The sequence below is a fragment of the Pipistrellus hanaki genome (genome assembly GCF_964339955.1).
Source record: "Pipistrellus hanaki genome assembly, chromosome: 6".
Taxonomy (NCBI): domain Eukaryota; kingdom Metazoa; phylum Chordata; class Mammalia; order Chiroptera; family Vespertilionidae; genus Pipistrellus; species Pipistrellus hanaki.
The window spans coordinates 503,380-530,082 of record NC_140508.1 but is presented as its reverse complement, the minus strand read 5'-3'; positions in this window follow the sequence as shown (position 1 = coordinate 530,082).

Sequence of the window (26,703 nt, the reverse complement as noted above, 5' to 3'; positions counted from 1 at the left end):
GACTTGGAGATTCTCTTTCAGCTGTTCTAAACAAGTTCTCATCTGTTTACAGTCATTTTCACTGAATTATTCATGTTTTCATGTAGTTTCCTTTATTCTAACTTCTGGCCCAAGTATAAGCTTTGCCTACTTTATCAAACAACTTCCTACACACTGTTATGAACTGAGGCAGCTAGGGAACATTGTCTCTCAACTGTGTTATAGACTGTAGTACTACATTTCAGTGAAGTGTAAGCCTTTCCAAAGCTGCCGAACGTGTTTCTTTCTCTATTTCAATGGTATTCTGCCTTGTATAACACACATTTATTACTCTAGTTTCCTTTAAGTAAAGAATATAGGATTCATACAGTGTTTCATGTGATCTTAACTCGAATTAAGGATTTCCCGGATCTTAGCTATCTTTTCTACTCTAAGAACTGACTTGGAGATTCTCTTTCAGCTGTTCTAAACAATTTCTCATGTGTTTACAGTCATTTTCAATGAATTATTCATGTTTTCATGTAGTTTACTATATTCTGCCTTCTGGCCCAAGTATAAGCTTTGCCCACTTTATAAAACAACTTCCTACACACTGTTATGAACTGAGGCAGCTCGGGAACATTGTCTCTCAACTGTGTTATAGAGTGTAGTACTACATTTCAGTGAAGTGTAAGGCTTTCCAAAGCTGCCGAACGTGTTTCTTTCTCTATTTCAATGGTATTCTGCATTGTATAACACACATTTACCACTCTAGTCTCCTTTAAGTAAAGAATATAGGATTCATACAGTGTTTCATGTGATCTTAACTCGAATTAAGGATTTCCCTTATCTTAGCTACCTTTTCTACACTAAGAACTGACTTGGAGATTCTCTTTCAGCTGTTCTAAACAAGTTCTCATCTGTTTACAGTCATTTTCACTGAATTATTCATGTTTTCATGTAGTTTCCTATATTCTGCCTTCTGGCCCAAGTATAAGCTTTGCCCACTTTATCAAACAACTTCCTACACACTGTTATGAACTGAGGAGCTAGGGAACATTGTCTCTCAACTGTGTTATAGAGTGTAGTACTACATTTCAGTGAAGTGTAAGGCTTTCCAAAGCTGCCGAACTTGTTTCTTTCTCTATTTCAATGGTATTCTGCCTTGTATAACACACATTTACCTCTCTAGTCTCCTTTAAGTAATGAATATAGAACTCATACAGTGTTTGATGTTATCTTAACTAGAATTAAGGATTTCCCTTATCTTAGCTACCTTTTCTACACTAAGAACTGACTTGGAGATTCTCTTTCAGCTGTTCTAAACAAGTTCTCATCTGTTTACAGTCATTTTCAATGAATTATTCATGTTTTCATGTAGTTTCCTATATTCTGCCTTCTGGCCCAAGTATAAGCTTTGCCCACCTTATCAAACAACTTCCTACACACTGTTATGAACTTAGGGAGCTAGAGAACATTGTCTCTGAACTGTGTTATAGAGTGTAGTAGTATATTTCTGTGTAGTGTAAGGCTTTCCAAAGCTGCCGAACGTGTTTCTTTCTCTATTTCAATGGTATTCTGCCTTATATAATACACATTTATCACTCTAGTCTCCTTTAAGTAAGCAATATAGGATTCATACAGTGTTTCATGTGATCTTAACTCGAATTAAGGATTTCCCTTATCTTAGCTACCTTTTCTACACTAAGAACTGACTTGGAGATTCTCTTTCATCTGTTCTAAGCAGGTTCTCATCTGTTTACAGTCATTTTCACTGAATTATTCATGTTTTCATGTAGTTTCCTATATTCTGCCTTCTGGCCCAAGTATAAGCTTTGGCCACTTTATCAAACAACTTCCTACACACTGTTATGAACTGAGGCAGCTCGTGAACATTGTCTCTCAACTGTGTTATAGAGTGTAGTACTACATTTCTGTGATGTGTAAGGCTTTCCAAAGCTGCCGAACGTGTTTGTTTCTCTATTTCAATGGTATTCTCCCTTGTATAACACACATTTACCACTCTAGTCTCCTTTCAGTAAAGAATATAGGATTCATACAGTGTTTCATGTGATCTTAACTGGAATTAAGGATTTCCCTTATCTTAGCTACCTTTTCTACACTAAGAACTGACTTGGAGATTCTCTTTCAGCTGTTCTAAACAAGTTCTCATGTGTTTACAGTCATTTTCACTGAATTATTCATGTTTTCATGTAGTTTCCTATATTCTGCCTTCTGGCCCAAGTATAAGCTTTGGCCACTTTATCAAACAACTTCCTACACACTGTTATGAACTGAGGGAGCTAGGGAACATTGTCTCTCAACTGTGTTATAGAGTGTAGTACTACATTTCAGTGATGTGTAAGGCTTTCCAAAGCTGCCGAACTTGTTTCTTTCTCTATTTCAATGGTATTCTGCCTTGTATAACACACATTTACCACTCTAGTCTCCTTTAAGTAATGAATATAGGATTCATACAGTGTTTGATGTGATCTTAACTCGAATTAAGGATTTTCCTTATCTTAGCTACCTTTTCTACACTAAGAACTGACTTGGAGATTCTCTTTCAGCTGTTCTAAACAAGTTCTCATCTGTTTACAGTCATTTTCACTGAATTATTCATGTTTTCATGTAGTTTCCTTTATTCTAACTTCTGGCCCAAGTATAAGCTTTGCCTACTTTATCAAACAACTTCCTACACACTGTTATGAACTGAGGCAGCTAGGGAACATTGTCTCTCAACTGTGTTATAGACTGTAGTACTACATTTCAGTGAAGTGTAAGCCTTTCCAAAGCTGCCGAACGTGTTTCTTTCTCTATTTCAATGGTATTCTGCCTTGTATAACACACATTTATTACTCTAGTTTCCTTTAAGTAAAGAATATAGGATTCATACAGTGTTTCATGTGATCTTAACTCGAATTAAGGATTTCCCGGATCTTAGCTATCTTTTCTACTCTAAGAACTGACTTGGAGATTCTCTTTCAGCTGTTCTAAACAATTTCTCATGTGTTTACAGTCATTTTCAATGAATTATTCATGTTTTCATGTAGTTTACTATATTCTGCCTTCTGGCCCAAGTATAAGCTTTGCCCACTTTATAAAACAACTTCCTACACACTGTTATGAACTGAGGCAGCTCGGGAACATTGTCTCTCAACTGTGTTATAGAGTGTAGTACTACATTTCAGTGAAGTGTAAGGCTTTCCAAAGCTGCCGAACGTGTTTCTTTCTCTATTTCAATGGTATTCTGCATTGTATAACACACATTTACCACTCTAGTCTCCTTTAAGTAAAGAATATAGGATTCATACAGTGTTTCATGTGATCTTAACTCGAATTAAGGATTTCCCTTATCTTAGCTACCTTTTCTACACTAAGAACTGACTTGGAGATTCTCTTTCAGCTGTTCTAAACAAGTTCTCATCTGTTTACAGTCATTTTCACTGAATTATTCATGTTTTCATGTAGTTTCCTATATTCTGCCTTCTGGCCCAAGTATAAGCTTTGCCCACTTTATCAAACAACTTCCTACACACTGTTATGAACTGAGGAGCTAGGGAACATTGTCTCTCAACTGTGTTATAGAGTGTAGTACTACATTTCAGTGAAGTGTAAGGCTTTCCAAAGCTGCCGAACTTGTTTCTTTCTCTATTTCAATGGTATTCTGCCTTGTATAACACACATTTACCTCTCTAGTCTCCTTTAAGTAATGAATATAGAACTCATACAGTGTTTGATGTTATCTTAACTAGAATTAAGGATTTCCCTTATCTTAGCTACCTTTTCTACACTAAGAACTGACTTGGAGATTCTCTTTCAGCTGTTCTAAACAAGTTCTCATCTGTTTACAGTCATTTTCAATGAATTATTCATGTTTTCATGTAGTTTCCTATATTCTGCCTTCTGGCCCAAGTATAAGCTTTGCCCACCTTATCAAACAACTTCCTACACACTGTTATGAACTTAGGGAGCTAGAGAACATTGTCTCTGAACTGTGTTATAGAGTGTAGTAGTATATTTCTGTGTAGTGTAAGGCTTTCCAAAGCTGCCGAACGTGTTTCTTTCTCTATTTCAATGGTATTCTGCCTTATATAATACACATTTATCACTCTAGTCTCCTTTAAGTAAGCAATATAGGATTCATACAGTGTTTCATGTGATCTTAACTCGAATTAAGGATTTCCCTTATCTTAGCTACCTTTTCTACACTAAGAACTGACTTGGAGATTCTCTTTCATCTGTTCTAAACAAGTTCTCATCTGTTTACAGTCATTTTCACTGAATTATTCATGTTTTCATGTAGTTTGCTATATTCTGCCTTCTGGCCCAAGTATAAGCTTTGCCCACTTTATCAAACAACTTCCTACACACTGTTATGAACTGAGGCAGCTCGTGAACATTGTCTCTCAACTGTGTTATAGAGTGTAGTACTACATTTCAGTGAAGTGTAAGGCTTTCCAAAGCTGCCGAACGTGTTTGTTTCTCTATTTCAATGGTATTCTCCCTTGTATAACACACATTTACCACTCTAGTCTCCTTTAAGTAATGAATATAGGATTCATACAGTGTTTGATGTTATCTTAACTCGAAGTAAGGATTTTCCTTATCTTAGCTACCTTTTCTACACTAAGAACTGACTTGGAGATTCTCTTTCAGCTGTTCTAAACAAGTTCTCATCTGTTTACAGTCATTTTCACTGAATTATTCATGTTTTCATGTAGTTTCCTATATTCTGCCTTCTGGCCCAAGTATAAGCTTTGCCTACTTTATCAAACAACTTCCTACACACTGTTATGAACTGAGGCAGCTAGGGAACATTGTCTCTCAACTGTGTTATAGACTGTAGTACTACATTTCAGTGAAGTGTAAGCCTTTCCAAAGCTGCTGAACGTGTTTCTTTCTCTATTTCAATGGTATTCTGCCTTGTATAACACACATTTACCACTCTAGTTTCCTTTAAGTAAAGAATATAGGATTCATACAGTGTTTCATGTGATCTTAACTCGAATTAAGGATTTCCCGGATCTTAGCTACATTTTCTTCTCTAAGAACTGACTTGGAGATTCTCTTTCAGCTGTTCTAAACAAGTTCTCATGTGTTTATAGTCATTTTCAATGAATTATTCATGTTTTCATGTACTTTCCTATATTCTGCCTTCTGGCCCAAGTATAAGCTTTGGCCACTTTATCAAACAACTTCCTACACACTGTTATGAACTGAGGGAGCTAGGGAACATTGTCTCTCAACTGTGTTATAGAGTGTAGTACTACATTTCAGTGAAGTGTAAGGCTTTCCAAAGCTGCCGTACTTGTTTCTTTCTCTATTTCAATGGTATTCTGCCTTGTATAACACACATTTACCTCTCTAGTCTCCTTTAAGTAATGAATATAGGACTCATACAGTGTTTGATGTTATCTTAACTAGAATTAAGGATTTCCCTTATCTTAGCTACCTTTTCTACACTAAGAACTGACTTGGAGATTCTCTTTCAGCTGTTCTAAACAAGTTCTCATCTGTTTACAGTCATTTTCAATGAATTATTCATGTTTTCATGTAGTTTCCTTTATTCTGCCTTCTGGCCCAAGTATAAGCTTTGCCCACCTTATCAAACAACTTCCTACACACTGTTATGAACTTAGGGAGCTAGAGAACATTGTCTCTGAACTGTGTTATAGAGTGTAGTAGTATATTTCTGTGTAGTGTAAGGCTTTCCAAAGCTGCCGAACGTGTTTCTTTCTCTATTTCAATGGTATTCTGCCTTATATAATACACATTTATCACTCTAGTCTCCTTTAAGTAATGAATATAGGACTCATACAGTGTTTGATGTTATCTTAACTAGAATTAAGGATTTCCCTTATCTTAGCTACCTTTTCTACACTAAGAACTGACTTGGAGATTCTCTTTCAGCTGTTCTAAACAAGTTCTCATCTGTTTACAGTCATTTTCAATGAATTATTCATGTTTTCATGTAGTTTCCTATATTCTGCCTTCTGGCCCAAGTGTAAGCTTTGCCCACCTTATCAAACAACTTCCTACACACTGTTATGAACTTAGGGAGCTAGAGAACATTGTCTCCGAACTGTGTTATAGAGTGTAGTAGTATATTTCTGTGTAGTGTAAGGCTTTCCAAAGCTGCCGAACGTGTTTCTTTCTCTATTTCAATGGTATTCTGCCTTATATAATACATATTTATCACTCTAGTCTCCTTTAAGTAAGCAATATAGGATTCATACAGTGTTTCATGTGATCTTAACTCGAATTAAGGATTTCCCTTATCTTAGCTACCTTTTCTACACTAAGAACTGACTTGGAGATTCTCTTTCATCTGTTCTAAAAAAGTTCTCATCTGTTTACAGTCATTTTCACTGAATTATTCATGTTTTCATGTAGTTTGCTATATTCTGCCTTCTGGCCCAAGTATAAGCTTTGCCCACTTTATCAAACAACTTCCTACACACTGTTATGAACTGAGGCAGCTCGTGAACATTGTCTCTCAACTGTGTTATAGAGTGTAGTACTACATTTCAGTGAAGTGTAAGGCTTTCCAAAGCTGCCGAACGTGTTTGTTTCTCTATTTCAATGGTATTCTCCCTTGTATAACACACATTTACCACTCTAGTCTCCTTTAAGTAATGAATATAGGATTCATACAGTGTTTGATGTTATCTTAACTCGAATTAAGGATTTCCCTTATCTTAGCTACCTTTTCTACACTAAGAACTGACTTGGAGATTCTCTTTCAGTTGTTCTAAACAAGTTCTCATCTGTTTACAGTCATTTTCAATGAATTATTCATGTTTTCATGTAGTTTCCTATATTCTGCCTTCTGGCCCAAGTGTAAGCTTTGCCCACCTTATCAAACAACTTCCTACACACTGTTATGAACTTAGGGAGCTAGAGAACATTGTCTCCGAACTGTGTTATAGAGTGTAGTAGTATATTTCTGTGTAGTGTAAGGCTTTCCAAAGCTGCCGAACGTGTTTCTTTCTCTATTTCAATGGTATTCTGCCTTATATAATACACATTTATCACTCTAGTCTCCTTTAAGTAAGCAATATAGGATTCATACAGTGTTTCATGTGATCTTAACTCGAATTAAGGATTTCCCTTATCTTAGCTACCTTTTCTACACTAAGAACTGACTTGGAGATTCTCTTTCAGCTGTTCTAAACAGGTTCTCATCTGTTTACAGTCATTTTCACTGAATTATTCATGTTTTCATGTAGTTTCCTATATTCTGCCTTCTGGCCCAAGTATAAGCTTTGGCCACTTTATCAAACAACTTCCTACACACTGTTATGAACTGAGGCAGCTCGTGAAGATTGTCTCTCAACTGTGTTATAGAGTGTAGTACTACATTTCAGTGAAGTGTAAGGCTTTCCAAAGCTGCCGAACTTGTTTCTTTCTCTATTTCAATGGTATTCTGCCTTGTATAACACACATTTACCTCTCTAGTCTCCTTTAAGTAATGAATATAGGACTCATACAGTGTTTGATGTTATCTTAACTAGAATTAAGGATTTCCCTTATCTTAGCTACCTTTTCTACACTAAGAACTGACTTGGAGATTCTCTTTCAGCTGTTCTAAACAAGTTCTCATCTGTTTACAGTCATTTTCAATGAATTATTCATGTTTTCATGTAGTTTCCTTTATTCTGCCTTCTGGCCCAAGTATAAGCTTTGCCCACCTTATCAAACAACTTCCTACACACTGTTATGAACTTAGGGAACTAGAGAACATTGTCTCTGAACTGTGTTATAGAGTGTAGTAGTATATTTCTGTGTAGTGTAAGGCTTTCCAAAGCTGCCGAACGTGTTTCTTTCTCTATTTCAATGGTATTCTGCCTTATATAATACACATTTATCACTCTAGTCTCCTTTAAGTAATGAATATAGGACTCATACAGTGTTTGATGTTATCTTAACTAGAATTAAGGATTTTCCTTATCTTAGCTACCTTTTCTACACAAAGAACTGACTTGGAGATTCTCTTTCAGCTGTTCTAAACAAGTTCTCATCTGTTTACAGTCATTTTCACTGAATTATTCATGTTTTCATGTAGTTTCCTATATTCTGCCTTCTGGCCCAAGTATAAGCTTTGCCTACTTTATCAAACAACTTCCTACACACTGTTATGAACTGAGGCAGCTAGGGAACATTGTCTCTCAACTGTGTTATAGACTGTAGTACTACATTTCAGTGAAGTGTAAGCCTTTCCAAAGCTGCCGAACGTGTTTCTTTCTCTATTTCAATGTTATTCTGCCTTGTATAACACACATTTACCACTCTAGTTTCCTTTAAGTAAAGAATATAGGATTCATACAGTGTTTCATGTGATCTTAACTCGAATTAAGATTTCCCGGATCTTAGCTACATTTTCTTCTCTAAGAACTGACTTGGAGATTCTCTTTCAGCTGTTCTAAACAAGTTCTCATGTGTTTATAGTCATTTTCAATGAATTATTCATGTTTTCATGTAGTTTCCTATATTCTGCCTTCTGGCCCAAGTATAAGCTTTGGCCACTTTATCAAACAACTTCCTACACACTGTTATGAACTGAGGGAGCTAGGGAACATTGTCTCTCAACTGTGTTATAGAGTGTAGTACTACATTTCAGTGAAGTGTAAGGCTTTCCAAAGCTGCCGAACTTGTTTCTTTCTCTATTTCAATGGTATTCTGCCTTGTATAACACACATTTACCACTCTAGTCTCCTTTAAGTAATGAATATAGGACTCATACAGTGTTTGATGTTATCTTAATTAGAATTAAGGATATCCCTTATCTTAGCTACCTTTTCTACACTAAGAACTGACTTGGAGATTCTCTTTCAGCTGTTCTAAACAAGTTCTCATCTGTTTACAGTCATTTTCAATGAATTATTCATGTTTTCATGTAGTTTCCTATATTCTGCCTTCTGGCCCAAGTATAAGCTTTGCCCACCTTATCAAACAACTTCCTACACACTGTTATGAACTTAGGGAGCTAGAGAACATTGTCTCTGAACTGTGTTATAGAGTGTAGTAGTATATTTCTGTGTAGTGTAAGGCTTTCCTAAGCTGCCGAACGTGTTTCTTTCTCTATTTCAATGGTATTCTGCCTTATATAATACACATTTATCACTCTAGTCTCCTTTAAGTAAGCAATATAGGATTCATACAGTGTTTCATGTGATCTTAACTCGAATTAAGGATTTCCCTTATCTTAGCTACCTTTTCTACACTAAGAACTGACTTGGAGATTCTCTTTCATCTGTTCTAAACAGGTTCTCATCTGTTTACAGTCATTTTCACTGAATTATTCATGTTTTCATGTAGTTTCCTATATTCTGCCTTCTGGCCCAAGTATAAGCTTTGGCCACTTTATCAAACAACTTCCTACACACTGTTATGAACTGAGGCAGCTCGTGAACATTGTCTCTCAACTGTGTTATAGAGTGTAGTACTACATTTCAGTGAAGTGTAAGGCTTTCCAAAGCTGCCGAACTTGTTTCTTTCTCTATTTCAATGGTATTCTGCCTTGTATAACACACATTTACCTCTCTAGTCTCCTTTAAGTAATGAATATAGGACTCATACAGTGTTTGATGTTATCTTAACTAGAATTAAGGATTTCCCTTATCTTAGCTACCTTTTCTACACTAAGAACTGACTTGCAGATTCTCTTTCATCTGTTCTAAACAAGTTCTCATCTGTTTACAGTCATTTTCAATGAATTATTCATGTTTTCATGTAGTTTCCTTTATTCTGCCTTCTGGCCCAAGTATAAGCTTTGCCCACCTTATCAAACAACTTCCTACACACTGTTATGAACTTAGGGAGCTAGAGAACATTGTCTCTGAACTGTGTTATAGAGTGTAGTAGTATATTTCTGTGTAGTGTAAGGCTTTCCAAAGCTGCCGAACGTGTTTCTTTCTCTATTTCAATGGTATTCTGCCTTATATAATACACATTTATCACTCTAGTCTCCTTTAAGTAATGAATATAGGACTCATACAGTGTTTGATGTTATCTTAACTAGAATTAAGGATTTCCCTTATGTTAGCTACCTTTTCTACACTAAGAACTGACTTGGAGATTCTCTTTCAGCTGTTCTAAACAAGTTCTCATCTGTTTACAGTCATTTTCAATGAATTATTCATGTTTTCATGTAGTTTCCTATATTCTGCCTTCTGGCCCAAGTATAAGCTTTGCCCACCTTATCAAACAACTTCCTACACACTGTTATGAACTTAGGGAGCTAGAGAACATTGTCTCTGAACTGTGTTATAGAGTGTAGTAGTATATTTCTGTGTAGTGTAAGGCTTTCCAAAGCTGCCGAACGTGTTTCTTTCTCTATTTCAATGGTATTCTGCCTTATATAACACACATTTACCACTCTAGTCTCCTTTAAGTAATGAATATAGGACTCATACAGTGTTTGATGTTATCTTAACTAGAATTAAGGATTTCCCTTATCTTAGCTACCTTTTCTACACTAAGAACTGACTTGGACATTCTCTTTCAGCTGTTCTAAACAAGTTCTCATGTGTTTACAGTCATTTTCAATGAATTATTCATGTTTTCATGTAGTTTCCTATATTCTGCCTTCTGGCCCAAGTATAAGCTTTGCCCAACTTATCAAACAACTTCCTACACACTGTTATGAACTTAGGGAGCTAGAGATCATTGTCTCTGAACTGTGTTATAGAGTGTAGTAGTATATTTCTGTGTAGTGTAAGGCTTTCCAAAGCTGCCGAACGTGTTTCTTTCTCTATTTCAATGGTATTCTGCCTTATATAATACACATTTATCACTCTAGTCTCCTTTAAGTAAGCAATATAGGATTCATACAGTGTTTAATGTGATCTTAACTCGAATTAAGGATATCCCTTATCTTAGCTACCTTTTCTACACTAAGAACTGACTTGGAGATTCTCTTTCATCTGTTCTAAACAAGTTCTCATCTGTTTACAGTCATTTTCACTGAATTATTCATGTTTTCATGTAGTTTCCTATATTCTGCCTTCTTGCCCAAGTATAAGCTTTGCCCACTTTATCAAACAACTTCCTACACACTGTTATGAACTGAGGGAGCTAGGGAACATTGTCTCTCAACTGTGTTATAGAGTGTAGTACTACATTTCAGTGTAGTGTAAGGCTTTCCAAAGCTGCCGAACGTGTTTCTTTCTCTATTTCAATGGTATTCTGCCTTGTATAACACACATTTACCACTCTAGTCTCCTTTAAGTAAATAATATAGGATTCATACAGTGTTTCATGTGATCTTAACTGGAATTAAGGATTTCCCTTATCTTAGCTACCTTTTCTACACTAAGAACTGACTTGGAGATTCTCTTTCAGCTGTTCTAAACAAGTTCTCATCTGTTTACAGTCATTTTCACTGAATTATTCATGTTTTCATGTAGTTTCCTATATTCTACATTCTGGCCCAAGTATAAGCTTTGGCCACTTTATCAAACAACTTCCTACACACTGTAATGAACTGAGGGAGCTAGGGAACATTGTCTCTCAACTGTGTTATAGAGTGTAGTACTACATTTCAGTGAAGTGTAAGGCTTTCCAAAGCTGCCGAACGTGTTTGTTTCTCTATTTCAATGGTATTCTCCCTTGTATAACACACATTTACCACTCTAGTCTCCTTTAAGTAATGAATATAGGACTCATACAGTGTTTGATGTTATCTTAACTAGAATTAAGGATTTCCCTTATCTTAGCTACCTTTTCTACACTAAGAACTGACTTGGAGATTCTCTTTCAGCTGTTCTAAACAAGTTCTCATCTGTTTACAGTCATTTTCACTGAATTATTCATGTTTTCATGTAGTTTCCTATATTCTGCCTTCTGGCCCAAGTATAAGCTTTGCCTACTTTATCAAACAACTTCCTACACACTGTTATGAACTGAGGGAGCTAGGGAACATTGTCTCTCAACTGTGTTATAGAGTGTAGTACTACATTTCAGTGAAGTGTAAGGCTTTCCAAAGCTGCCGAACTTGTTTCTTTCTCTATTTCAATGGTATTCTGCCTTGTATAACACACATTTACCACTCTAGTCTCCTTTAAGTAAAGAATATAGGATTCATACAGTGTTTCATGTGATCTTAACTGGAATTAAGGATTTCCCTTATCTTAGCTACCTTTTCTACACTAAGAACTGACTTGGAGATTCTCTTTCAGCTGTTCTAAACAAGTTCTCATGTGTTTACAGTCATTTTCACTGAATTATTCATGTTTTCATGTAGTTTCCTATATTCTGCCTTCTGGCCCAAGTATAAGCTTTGGCCACTTTATCAAACAACTTCCTACACACTGTTATGAACTAAGGGAGCTAGGGAACATTGTCTCTCAACTGTGTTATAGAGTGTAGTACTACATTTCAGTGAAGTGTAAGGCTTTCCAAAGCTGCCAAACTTGTTTCTTTCTCTATTTCAATGGTATTCTGCCTTGTATAACACACATTTACCACTCTAGTCTCCTTTAAGTAATGAATATAGGATTCATACAGTGTTTGATGTTATCTTAACTCAAATTAAGGATTTTCCTTATCTTAGCTACCTTTTCTACACTAAGAACTGACTTGGAGATTCTCTTTCAGCTGTTCTAAACAAGTTCTCATCTGTTTACAGTCATTTTCACTGAATTATTCATGTTTTCATGTAGTTTCCTATATTCTGCCTTCTGGCCCAAGTATAAGCTTTGCCTACTTTATCAAACAACTTCCTACACACTGTTATGAACTGAGGCAGCTAGGGAACATTGTCTCTCAACTGTGTTATAGACTGTAGTACTACATTTCAGTGAAGTGTAAGCCTTTCCAAAGCTGCCGAACGTGTTTCTTTCTCTATTTCAATGGTATTCTGCCTTGTATAACACACATTTACCACTCTAGTTTCCTTTAAGTAAAGAATATAGGATTCATACAGTGTTTCATGTGATCTTAACTCGAATTAAGGATTTCCCGGATCTTAGCTATCTTTTCTACTCTAAGAACTGACTTGGAGATTCTCTTTCAGCTGTTCTAAACAAGTTCTCATGTGTTTACAGTCATTTTCAATGAATTATTCATGTTTTCATGTAGTTTCCTATATTCTGCCTTCTGGCCCAAGTATTAGCCTTGCCCACTTTATCAAACAACTTCCTACACACTGTTATGAACTGAGGCAGCTCGGGAACATTGTCTCTCAACTGTGTTATTGAGTGTAGTACTAAATTTCAGTGAAGTGTAAGGCTTTCCAAAGCTGCCGAACGTGTTTTTTTCTCTATTTCAATGGTATTCTGCCTTGTATAAAACACATTTACCACTCTAGTCTCCTTTAAGTAAAGAATATAGGATTCATACAGTGTTTCATGTGATCTTAACTGGAATTAAGGATTTCCCTTATCTTAGCTACCTTTTGTACACTAAGAACTGACTTGGAGATTCTCTTTCAGCTGTTCTAAACAAGTTCTCATCTGTTTACAGTCATTTTCACTGAATTATTCATGTTTTCATGTAGTTTCCTATATTCTGCCTTCTGGCCCAAGTATAAGCTTTGGCCACTTTATCAAACAACTTCCTACACACTGTTATGAACTGAGGAGCTAGGGAACATTGTCTCTCAACTGTGTTATAGAGTGTAGTACTACATTTCAGTGAAGTGTAAGGCTTTCCAAAGCTGCCGAACTTGTTTCTTTCTCTATTTCAATGGTATTCTGCCTTGTATAACACACATTTACCTCTCTAGTCTCCTTTAAGTAATGAATATAGGACTCATACAGTGTTTGATGTTATCTTAACTAGAATTAAGGATTTCCCTTATCTTAGCTACCTTTTCTACACTAAGAACTGACTTGGAGATTCTCTTTCAGCTGTTCTAAACAAGTTCTCATCTGTTTACAGTCATTTTCAATGAATTATTCATGTTTTCATGTAGTTTCCTATATTCTGCCTTCTGGCCCAAGTATAAGCTTTGCCCACCTTATCAAACAACTTCCTACACACTGTTATGAACTTAGGGAGCTAGAGAACATTGTCTCTGAACTGTGTTATAGAGTGTAGTAGTATATTTCTGTGTAGTGTAAGGCTTTCCAAAGCTGCCGAACGTGTTTCTTTCTCTATTTCAATGGTATTCTGCCTTATATAATACACATTTATCACTCTAGTCTCCTTTAAGTAAGCAATGTAGGATTCATACAGTGTTTCATGTGATCTTAACTCGAATTAAGGATTTCCCTTATCTTAGCTACCTTTTCTACACTAAGAACTGACTTGGAGATTCTCTTTCATCTGTTCTAAACAAGTTCTCATCGGTTTACAGTCATTTTCACTGAATTATTCATGTTTTCATGTAGTTTCCTATATTCTGCCTTCTGGCCCAAGTATAAGCTTTGCCCACTTTATCAAACAACTTCCTACACACTGTTATGAACTGACGCAGCTCGTGAACATTGTCTCTCAACTGTGTTATAGAGTGTAGTACTACATTTCAGTGAAGTGTAAGGCTTTCCAAAGCTGCCGAACGTGTTTGTTTCTCTATTTCAATGGGATTCTCCCTTGTATAACACACATTTACCACTCTAGTCTCCTTTAAGTAATGAATATAGGATTCATACAGTGTTTGATGTTATCTTAACTCGAATTAAGGATTTTCCTTATCTTAGCTACCTTTTCTACACTAAGAACTGACTTGGAGATTCTCTTTCAGCTGTTCTAAACAAGTTCTCATCTGTTTACAGTCATTTTCACTGAATTATTCATGTTTTCATGTAGTTTCCTATATTCTGCCTTCTGGCCCAAGTATAAGCTTTGCCTACTTTATCAAACAACTTCCTACACACTGTTATGAACTGAGGCAGCTAGGGAACATTGTCTCTCAACTGTGTTATAGACTGTAGTACTACATTTCAGTGAAGTATAAGCCTTTCCAAAGCTGCCGAACTTGTTTCTTTCTCTATTTCAATGGTATTCTGCCTTGTATAACACACATTTACCACTCTAGTCTCCTTTAAGTAATGAATATAGGACTCATACAGTGTTTGATGTTATCTTAACTAGAATTAAGGATATCCCTTATCTTAGCTACCTTTTCTACACTAAGAACTGACTTGGAGATTCTCTTTCAGCTGTTCTAAACAAGTTCTCATGTGTTTACAGTCATTTTCAATGAATTATTCATGTTTTCATGTAGTTTCCTATATTCTGCCTTCTGGCCCAAGTATAAGCTTTGGCCACTTTATCAAACAACTTCCTACACACTGTTATGAACTGAGGGAGCTAGGGAACATTGTCTCTCAACTGTGTTATAGAGTGTAGTACTACATTTCAGTGAAGTGTAACGCTTTCCAAAGCTGCCGAACTTGTTTCTTTCTCTATTTCAATGGTATTCTGCCTTGTATAACACACATTTACCACTCTAGTCTCCTTTAAGTAATGAATATAGGACTCATACAGTGTTTGATGTTATCTTAACTAGAATTAAGGATATCCCTTATCTAAGCTACCTTTTCTACACTAAGAACTGACTTGGAGATTCTCTTTCAGCTGTTCTAAACAAGTTCTCATCTGTTTACAGTCATTTTCAATGAATTATTCATGTTTTCATGTAGTTTCCTATATTCTGCCTTCTGGCCCAAGTATAAGCTTTGGCCACTTTATCAAACAACTTCCTACACACTGTTATGAACTGAGGCAGCTCGTGAACATTGTCTCTCAACTGTGTTATAGAGTGTAGTACTACATTTCAGTGAAGTGTAAGGCTTTCCAAAGCTGCCGAACGTGTTTGTTTCTCTATTTCAATGGTATTCTCCCTTGTATAACACACATTTACCACTCTAGTCTCCTTTAAGTAATGAATATAGGATTCATACAGTGTTTGATGTTATCTTAACTCTAATTAAGGATTTCCCTTATCTTAGCTACCTTTTCTACACTAAGAACTGACTTGGAGATTCTCTTTCAGCTGTTCTAAACAAGTTCTCATCTGTTTACAGTCATTTTCAATGAATTATTCATGTTTTCATGTAGTTTCCTATATTCTGCCTTCTGGCCCAAGTATAAGCTTTGCCCACCTTATCAAACAACTTCCTACACACTGTTATGAACTTAGGGAGCTAGAGAACATTGTCTCTGAACTGTGTTATAGAGTGTAGTAGTATATTTCTGTGTAGTGTAAGGCTTTCCAAAGCTGCCGAACGTGTTTCTTTCTCTATTTCAATGGTATTCTGCCTTGTATAACACACATTTACCACTCTAGTCTCCTTTAAGTAAAGAATATAGGATTCATACAGTGTTTCATGTGATCTTAACTGGAATTAAGGATTTCCCTTATCTTAGCTACCTTTTCTACACTAAGAACTGACTTGGAGATTCTCTTTCAGCTGTTCTAAACAAGTTCTCATCTGTTTACAGTCATTTTCACTGAATTATTCATGTTCTCATGTAGTTTCCTATATTCTGCCTTCTGGCCCAAGTATAAGCTTTGGCCACTTTATCAAACAACTTCCTACACACTGTTATGAACTGAGGCAGCTAGGGAACATTGTCTCTCAACTGTGTTATAGAGTGTAGTACTACATTTCAGTGAAGTGTAAGGCTTTCCAAAGCTGCCGAACGTGTTTCTTTCTCTATTTCAATGGTATTCTGCCTTGTATAACACACATTTACCTCTCTAGTCTCCTTTAAGTAATGAATATAGGACTCATACAGTGTTTGATGTTATCTTAACTAGAATTAAGGATTTCCCTTATCTTAGCTACCTTTTCTACACTAAGAACTGACTTGGAGATTCTCTTTCAGCTGTTCTAAACAAGTTCTCATCTGTTTACAGTCATTTTCAATGAATTATTCATGTTTTCATGTAGTTTCCTATATTCTGCCTTCTGGCCCAAGTATAAGCTTTGCCCACCTTATCAAACAACTTCCTACACACTGTTATGAACTTAGGGAGCTAGAGAACATTGTCTCTGAACTGTGTTATAGAGTGTAGTAGTATATTTCTGTGTAGTGTAAGGCTTTCCAAAGCTGCCGAACGTGTTTCTTTCTCTATTTCAATGGTATTCTGCCTTATATAATACACATTTATCACTCTAGTCTCCTTTAAGTAATGAATATAGGACTCATACAGTGTTTGATGTTATCTTAACTAGAATTAAGGATTTCCCTTATGTTAGCTACCTTTTCTACACTAAGAACTGACTTGGAGATTCTCTTTCAGCTGTTCTAAACAAGTTCTCATCTGTTTACAGTCATTTTCAATGAATTATTCATGTTTTCATGTAGTTTCCTATATTCTGCCTTCTGGCCCAAGTATAAGCTTTGCCCACCTTATCAAACAACTTCCTACACACTGTTATGAACTTAGGGAGCTAGAGAACATTGTCTCTGAACTGTGTTATAGAGTGTAGTAGTATATTTCTGTGTAGTGTAAGGCTTTCCAAAGCTGCCGAACGTGTTTCTTTCTCTATTTCAATGGTATTCTGCCTTATATAATACACATTTATCACTCTAGTCTCCTTTAAGTAAGCAATATAGGATTCATACAGTGTTTCATGTGATCTTAACTCGAATTAAGGATTTCCCTTATCTTAGCTACCTTTTCTACACTAAGAACTGACTTGGAGATTCTCTTTCATCTGTTCTAAACAAGTTCTCATCTGTTTACAGTCATTTTCACTGAATTATTCATGTTTTCATGTAGTTTCCTATATTCTGCCTTCTGGCCAAAGTATAAGCTTTGCCCACTTTATCAAACAACTTCCTACACACTGTTATGAACTGAGGCAGCTCGTGAACATTGTCTCTCAACTGTGTTATAGAGTGTAGTACTACATTTCAGTGAAGTGTAAGGCTTTCCAAAGCTGCCGAACGTGTTTGTTTCTCTATTTCAATGGTATTCTCCCTTGTATAACACACATTTACCACTCTAGTCTCCTTTAAGTAATGAATATAGGATTCATACAGTGTTTGATGTTATCTTAACTCTAATTAAGGATTTCCCTTATCTTAGCTACCTTTTCTACACTAAGAACTGACTTGGAGATTCTCTTTCAGCTGTTCTAAACAAGTTCTCATCTGTTTACAGTCATTTTCAATGAATTATTCATGTTTTCATGTAGTTTCCTATATTCTGCCTTCTGGCCCAAGTATAAGCTTTGCCCACCTTATCAAACAACTTCCTACACACTGTTATGAACTTAGGGAGCTAGAGAACATTGTCTCTGAACTGTGTTATAGAGTGTCGTAGTATATTTCTGTGTAGTGTAAGGCTTTCCAAAGCTGCCGAACGTGTTTCTTTCTCTATTTCAATGGTATTCTGCCTTGTATAACACACATTTACCACTCTAGTCTCCTTTAAGTAAAGAATATAGGATTCATACAGTGTTTCATGTGATCTTAACTGGAATTAAGGATTTCCCTTATCTTAGCTACCTTTTCTACACTAAGAACTGACTTGGAGATTCTCTTTCAGCTGTTCTAAACAAGTTCTCATCTGTTTACAGTCATTTTCACTGAATTATTCATGTTCTCATGTAGTTTCCTATATTCTGCCTTCTGGCCCAAGTATAAGCTTTGGCCACTTTATCAAACAACTTCCTACACACTGTTATGAACTGAGGCAGCTAGGGAACATTGTCTCTCAACTGTGTTATAGAGTGTAGTACTACATTTCAGTGAAGTGTAAGGCTTTCCAAAGCTGCCGAACGTGTTTCTTTCTCTATTTCAATGGTATTCTGCCTTGTATAACACACATTTACCTCTCTAGTCTCCTTTAAGTAATGAATATAGGACTCATACAGTGTTTGATGTTATCTTAACTAGAATTAAGGATTTCCCTTATCTTAGCTACCTTTTCTACACTAAGAACTGACTTGGAGATTCTCTTTCAGCTGTTCTAAACAAGTTCTCATCTGTTTACAGTCATTTTCAATGAATTATTCATGTTTTCATGTAGTTTCCTATATTCTGCCTTCTGGCCCAAGTATAAGCTTTGCCCACCTTATCAAACAACTTCCTACACACTGTTATGAACTTAGGGAGCTAGAGAACATTGTCTCTGAACTGTGTTATAGAGTGTAGTAGTATATTTCTGTGTAGTGTAAGGCTTTCCAAAGCTGCCGAACGTGTTTCTTTCTCTATTTCAATGGTATTCTGCCTTATATAATACACATTTATCACTCTAGTCTCCTTTAAGTAATGAATATAGGACTCATACAGTGTTTGATGTTATCTTAACTAGAATTAAGGATTTCCCTTATGTTAGCTACCTTTTCTACACTAAGAACTGACTTGGAGATTCTCTTTCAGCTGTTCTAAACAAGTTCTCATCTGTTTACAGTCATTTTCAATGAATTATTCATGTTTTCATGTAGTTTCCTATATTCTGCCTTCTGGCCCAAGTATAAGCTTTGCCCACCTTATCAAACAACTTCCTACACACTGTTATGAAGTTAGGGAGCTAGAGAACATTGTCTCTGAACTGTGTTATAGAGTGTAGTAGTATATTTCTGTGTAGTGTAAGGCTTTCCAAAGCTGCCGAACGTGTTTCTTTCTCTATTTCAATGGTATTCTGCCTTATATAATACACATTTATCACTCTAGTCTCCTTTAAGTAAGCAATATAGGATTCATACAGTGTTTCATGTGATCTTAACTCGAATTAAGGATTTCCCTTATCTTAGCTACCTTTTCTACACTAAGAACTGACTTGGAGATTCTCTTTCATCTGTTCTAAACAAGTTCTCATCTTTTTACAGTCATTTTCACTGAATTATTCATGTTTTCATGTAGTTTCCTATATTCTGCCTTCTGGCCAAAGTATAAGCTTTGCCCACTTTATCAAACAACTTCCTACACACTGTTATGAACTGAGGCAGCTCGTGAACATTGTCTCTCAACTGTGTTATAGAGTGTAGTACTACATTTCAGTGAAGTGTAAGGCTTTCCAAAGCTGCCGAACGTGTTTGTTTCTCTATTTCAATGGTATTCTCCCTTGTATAACACACATTTACCACTCTAGTCTCCTTTAAGTAATGAATATAGGATTCATACAGTGTTTGATGTTATCTTAACTCTAATTAAGGATTTCCCTTATCTTAGCTACCTTTTCTACACTAAGAACTGACTTGGAGATTCTTTTTCAGCTGTTCTAAACAAGTTCTCATCTGTTTACAGTCATTTTCAATGAATTATTCATGTTTTCATGTAGTTTCCTATATTCTGCCTTCTGGCCCAAGTATAAGCTTTGCCCACTTCATCAAACAACTTCCTACACACTGTTATGAACTGAGGGAGCTAGGGAACATTGTCTCTCAACTGTGTTATAGAGTGTAGTACTACATTTCTTTGAAGTGTAAGGCTTTCCAAAGCTGCCGAACGTGTTTCTTTCTCTATTTCAATGGTATTCTGCCTTGTATAACACACATTTACCACTCTAGTCTCATTTAAGTAATGAATATAGGATTCATACAGTGTTTGATGTTATCTTAACTCGAATTAAGGATTTCCCTTATCTTAGCTACCTTTTCTACACTAAGAACTGACTTGGAGATTCTCTTTCAGCTGTTCTAAACAAGTTCTCATCTGTTTACAGTCATTTTCAATGAATTATTCATGTTTTCATGTAGTTTCCTATATTCTGCCTTCTGGCCCAAGTATAAGCTTTGCCCACCTTATCAAACAACTTCCTACACACTGTTATGAACTTAGGGAGCTAGAGAACATTGTCTCTGAACTGTGTTATAGAGTGTAGTAGTATATTTCTGTGTAGTGTAAGGCTTTCCAAAGCTGCCGAACGTGTTTCTTCCTCTATTTCAATGGTATTCTGCCTTATATAATACACATTTATCACTCTAGTCTCCTTTAAGTAATGAATATAGGACTCATACAGTGTTTGATGTTATCTTAACTAGAATTAAGGATTTCCCTTATCTTAGCTACCTTTTCTACACTAAGAACTGACTTGGAGATTCTCTTTCAGCTGTTCTAAACAAGTTCTCATCTGTTTACAGTCATTTTCAATGAATTATTCATGTTTTCATGTAGTTTCCTATATTCTGCCTTCTGGCCCAAGTATAAGCTTTGCCCACCTTATCAAACAACTTCCTACACACTGTTATGAACTTAGGGAGCTAGAGAACATTGTCTCTGAACTGTGTTATAGAGTGTAGTAGTATATTTCTGTGTAGTGTAAGGCTTTCCAAAGCTGCCGAACGTGTTTCTTTCTCTATTTCAATGGTATTCTCCCTTGTATAACACACATTTACCACTCTAGTCTCCTTTCAGTAAAGAATATAGGATTCATACAGTGTTTCATGTGATCTTAACTGGAATTAAGGATTTCCCTTATCTTAGCTACCTTTTCTACACTAAGAACTGACTTGGAGATTCTCTTTCAGCTGTTCTAAACAAGTTCTCATCTGTTTACAGTCATTTTCAATGAATTATTCGTGTTTTCATGTAGTTTCCTATATTCTGCCTTCTGGCCCAAGAATAAGCTTTGGCCACTTTATCAAACAACTTCCTACACACTGTTATGAACTGAGGGAGCTAGGGAACATTGTCTCTCAACTGTGTTATAGAGTGTAGTACTACATTTCAGTGAAGTGTAAGGCTTTCCAAAGCTGCCGAACTTGTTTCTTTCTCTATTTCAATGGTATTCTGCCTTGTATAACACACATTTACCACTCTAGTCTCCTTTAAGTAATGAATATAGGACTCATACAGTGTTTGATGTTATCTTAACTAGAATTAAGGATATCCCTTATCTTAGCTACCTTTTCTACACTAAGAACTGACTTGGAGATTCTCTTTCAGCTGTTCTAAACAAGTTCTCATCTGTTTACAGTCATTTTCAAGGAATTATTCATGTTTTCATGTAGTTTCCTATATTCTGCCTTCTGGCCCAAGTATAAGCTTTGCCCACCTTATCAAACAACTTCCTACACACTGTTATGAACTGAGGGAGCTAGGGAACATTGTCTCTCAACTGTGTTATAGAGTGTAGAACTACATTTCAGTGAAGTGTAAGGCTTTCCAAAGCTGCCGAACTTGTTTCTTTCTCTCTTTCAATGGTATTCTGCCTTGTATAACACACATTTACCACTCTAGTCTCCTTTAAGTAAAGAATATAGGATTCATACAGTGTTTCATGTGATCTTAACTGGAATTAAGGATTTCCCTTATCTTAGCTACCTTTTCTACACTAAGAACTGACTTGGAGATTCTCTTTCAGCTGTTCTAAACAAGTTCTCATCTGTTTACAGTCATTTTCAATGAATTATTCATGTTTTCATGTAGTTTCCTATATTCTGCCTTCTGGCCCAAGTATAAGCTTTGGCCACTTTATCAAACAACTTCCTACACACTGTTATGAACTGAGGGAGCTAGGGAACATTGTCTCTCAACTGTGTTATAGAGTGTAGTACTACATTTCAGTGAAGTGTAAGGCTTTCCAAAGCTGCCGAACTTGTTTCTTTCTCTATTTCAATGGTATTCTGCCTTGTATAACACACATTTACCACTCTAGTCTCCTTTAAGTAATGAATATAGGACTCATACAGTGTTTGATGTTATCTTAACTAGAATTAAGGATTTCCCTTATCTTAGCTACCTTTTCTACACTAAGAACTGACTTGGAGATTCTCTTTCAGCTGTTCTAAACAAGTTCTCATCTGTTTACAGTCATTTTCACTGAATTATTCATGTTTTCATGTAGTTTCCTATATTCTGCCTTCTGGCCCAAGTATAAGCTTTGCCTACTTTATCGAACAACTTCCTACACACTGTTATGAACTGAGGGAGCTAGGGAACATTGTCTCTCAACTGTGTTATAGAGTGTAGTACTACATTTCAGTGAAGTGTAAGGCTTTCCAAAGCTGCCGAACTTGTTTCTTTCTCTATTTCAATGGTATTCTGCCTTGTATAACACACATTTACCACTCTAGTCTCCTTTAAGTAAAGAATATAGGATTCATACAGTGTTTCATGTGATCTTAACTGGAATTAAGGATTTCCCTTATCTTAGCTACCTTTTCTACACTAAGAACTGACTTGGAGATTCTCTTTCATCTGTTCTAAACAAGTTCTCATCTGTTTACAGTCATTTTCACTGAATTATTCATGTTTTCATGTAGTTTCCTATATTCTGCCTTCTGGCCCAAGTATAAGCTTTGGCCACTTTATCAAACAACTTCCTACACACTGTTATGAACTGAGGGAGCTAGGGAACATTGTCTCTCAACTGTGTTATAGAGTGTAGTACTACATTTCAGTGAAGTGTAAGGCTTTCCAAAGCTGCCGAACTTGTTTCTTTCTCTATTTCAATGGTACTCTGCCTTGTATAACACACATTTACCACTCTAGTCTCCTTTAAGTAATGAATATAGGACTCATACAGTGTTTGATGTTATCTTAACTAGAATTAAGGATTTCCCTTATCTTAGCTACCTTTTCTACACTAAGAACTGACTTGGAGATTCTCTTTCAGCTGTTCTAAACAAGTTCTCATCTGTTTACAGTCATTTTCACTGAATTATTCATGTTTTCATGTAGTTTCCTATATTCTGCCTTCTGGCCCAAGTATAAGCTTTGCCTACTTTATCAAACAACTTCCTACACACTGTTATGAACTGAGGGAGCTAGGGAACATTGTCTCTCAACTGTGTTATAGAGTGTAGTACTACATTTCAGTGAAGTGTAAGGCTTTCCAAAGCTGCCGAACTTGTTTCTTTCTCTATTTCAATGGTATTCTGCCTTGTATAACACACATTTACCACTCTAGTCTCCTTTAAGTAAAGAATATAGGATTCATACAGTGTTTCATGTGATCTTAACTGGAATTAAGGATTTCCCTTATCTTAGCTACCTTTTCTACACTAAGAACTGACGTGGAGATTCTCTTTCAGCTGTTCTAAACAAGTTCTCATCTGTTTACAGTCATTTTCAATGAATTATTCATGTTTTCATGTAGTTTCTTATATTCTGCCTTCTGGCCCAAGTATAAGCTTTGGCCACTTTATCAAACAACTTCCTACACACTGTTATGAACTGAGGGAGCTAGGGAACATTGTCTCTCAACTGTGTTATAGAGTGTAGTACTACATTTCAGTGAAGTGTAAGGCTTTCCAAAGCTGCCGAACTTGTTTCTTTCTCTATTTCAATGGTATTCTGCCTTGTATAACACACATTTACCACTCTAGTCTCCTTTAAGTAATGAATATAGGACTCATACAGTGTTTGATGTTATCTTAACTAGAATTAAGGATTTCCCTTATCTTAGCTACCTTTTCTACACTAAGAACTGACTTGGAGATTCTCTTTCAGCTGTTCTAAACAAGTTCTCATCTGTTTACAGTCATTTTCACTGAATTATTCATGTTTTCATGTAGTTTCCTATATTCTGCCTTCTGGCCCAAGTATAAGCTTTGCCCACCTTATCAAACAACTTCCTACACACTGTTATGAACTTAGGGAGCTAGAGAACATTGTCTCTGAACTGTGTTATAGAGTGTAGTAGTATATTTCTGTGCAGTGTAAGGCTTTCCAAAGCTGCCGAACGTGTTTCTTTCTCTATTTCAATGGTATTCTGCCTTATATAATACACATTTATCACTCTAGTCTCCTTTAAGTAAGCAATATAGGATTCATACAGTGTTTAATGTGATCTTAACTCGAATTAAGGATTTCCCTTATCTTAGCTACCTTTTCTACACTAAGAACTGACTTGGAGATTCTCTTTCATCTGTTCTAAACAAGTTCTCATCTGTTTACAGACATTTTCACTGAATTATTCATGTTTTCATGTAGTTTCGTATATTCTGCCTTCTGGCAAAAGTATAAGCTTTGCCCACTTTATCAAACAACTTCCTACACACTGTTATGAACTGAGGCAGCTCGTGAACATTGTCTCTCAACTGTGTTATAGAGTGTAGTACTACATTTCAGTGAAGTGTAAGGCTTTCCAAAGCTGCCGAACGTGTTTGTTTCTCTATTTCAATGGTATTCTCCCTTGTATAACACACATTTACCACTCTAGTCTCCTTTAAGTAAAGAATATAGGATTCATACAGTGTTTCATGTGATCTTAACTGGAATTAAGGATTTCCCTTATCTTAGCTACCTTTTCTACACTAAGAACTGACTTGGAGATTCTCTTTCAGCTGTTCTAAACAAGTTCTCATCTGTTTACAGTCATTTTCAATGAATTATTCATGTTTTCATGTAGTTTCCTATATTCTGCCTTCTGGCCCAAGTATAAGCTTTGCCCACTTTATCAAACAACTTCCTACACACTGTTATGAACTGAGGGAGCTAGGGAACATTGTCTCTCAACTGTGTTATAGAGTGTAGTACTACATTTCAGTGAAGTGTAAGGCTTTCCAAAGCTGCCGAACTTGTTTCTTTCTCTATTTCAATGGTATTCTGCCTTGTATAACACACATTTACCACTCTAGTCTCCTTTCAGTAATGAATATAGGACTCATACAGTGTTTGATGTTATCTTAACTAGAATTAAGGATTTCCCTTATCTTAGCTACCTTTTCTACACTAAGAACTGACTTGGAGATTCTCTTTCAGCTGTTCTAAACAAGTTCTCATCTGTTTACAGTCATTTTCACTGAATTATTCATGTTTTCATGTAGTTTCCTATATTCTGCCTTCTGGCCCAAGTATAAGCTTTGGCCACTTTATCAAACAACTTCCTACACACTGTTATGAACTGAGGGAGCTAGGGAACATTGTCTCTCAACTGTGTTATAGAGTGTAGTACTACATTTCAGTGAAGTGTAAGGCTTTCCAAAGCTGTCGAACTTGTTTCTTTCTCTATTTCAATGGTATTCTGCCTTGTATAACACACATTTACCACTCTAGTCTCCTTTAAGTAATGAATATAGGACTCATACAGTGTTTGATGTTATCTTAACTGGAATTAAGGATTTCCCTTATCTTAGCTACCTTTTCTACACTACGAACTGACTTGGAGATTCTCTTTCAGCTGTTCTAAACAAGTTCTCATCTGTTTACAGTCACTTTCACTGAATTATTCATGTTTTCATGTAGTTTCCTATATTCTGCCTTCTGGCCCAAGTATAAGCTTTGTCCACTTTATCAAACAACTTCCTACACACTGTTATGAACTGAGGGAGCTAGGAACATTGTCTCTCATCTGTGTTATAGAGTGTAGTACTACATTTCAGTGAAGTGTAAGGCTTTCCAAAGCTGCCAAACGTGTTTCTTTCTCCATTTCAATGGTATTCTGCCTTATATAACACACATTTACCACTCTAGTCTCCTTTAAGTAATGACTATAGGATTCATACAGTGTTTGATGTTATCTTAACTCGAATTAAGGATTTTCCTTATCTTAGCTACCTTTTCTACACTAAGAACTGACTTGGAGAATCTCTTTCATCTCTTCTAAACAAGTTCTCATCTGTTTACAGTCATTTTCACTGAATTATTCATGTTTTCATGTAGTTTCCTATACTCTGCCTTCTGGCCCAAGTATAAGCTTTGCCCACTTTATCAAACACCTTCCTACACTCTGTTATGAACTGAGGCAGCTAGGGAACATTGTCTCTCAACTGTGTTATAGAGTGTAGTACTACATTTCAGTGAAGTGTAAGCCTTTCCAAAGCTGCCGAAAGTGTTTCTTTCTCTATTTTAATGGTATTCTGCCTTGTATAACACACATTTACCACTCTAGTTTCCTTTAAGTAAAGAATATAGGATTCATACAATTTTTCATGGGATCTTAACTGGTAT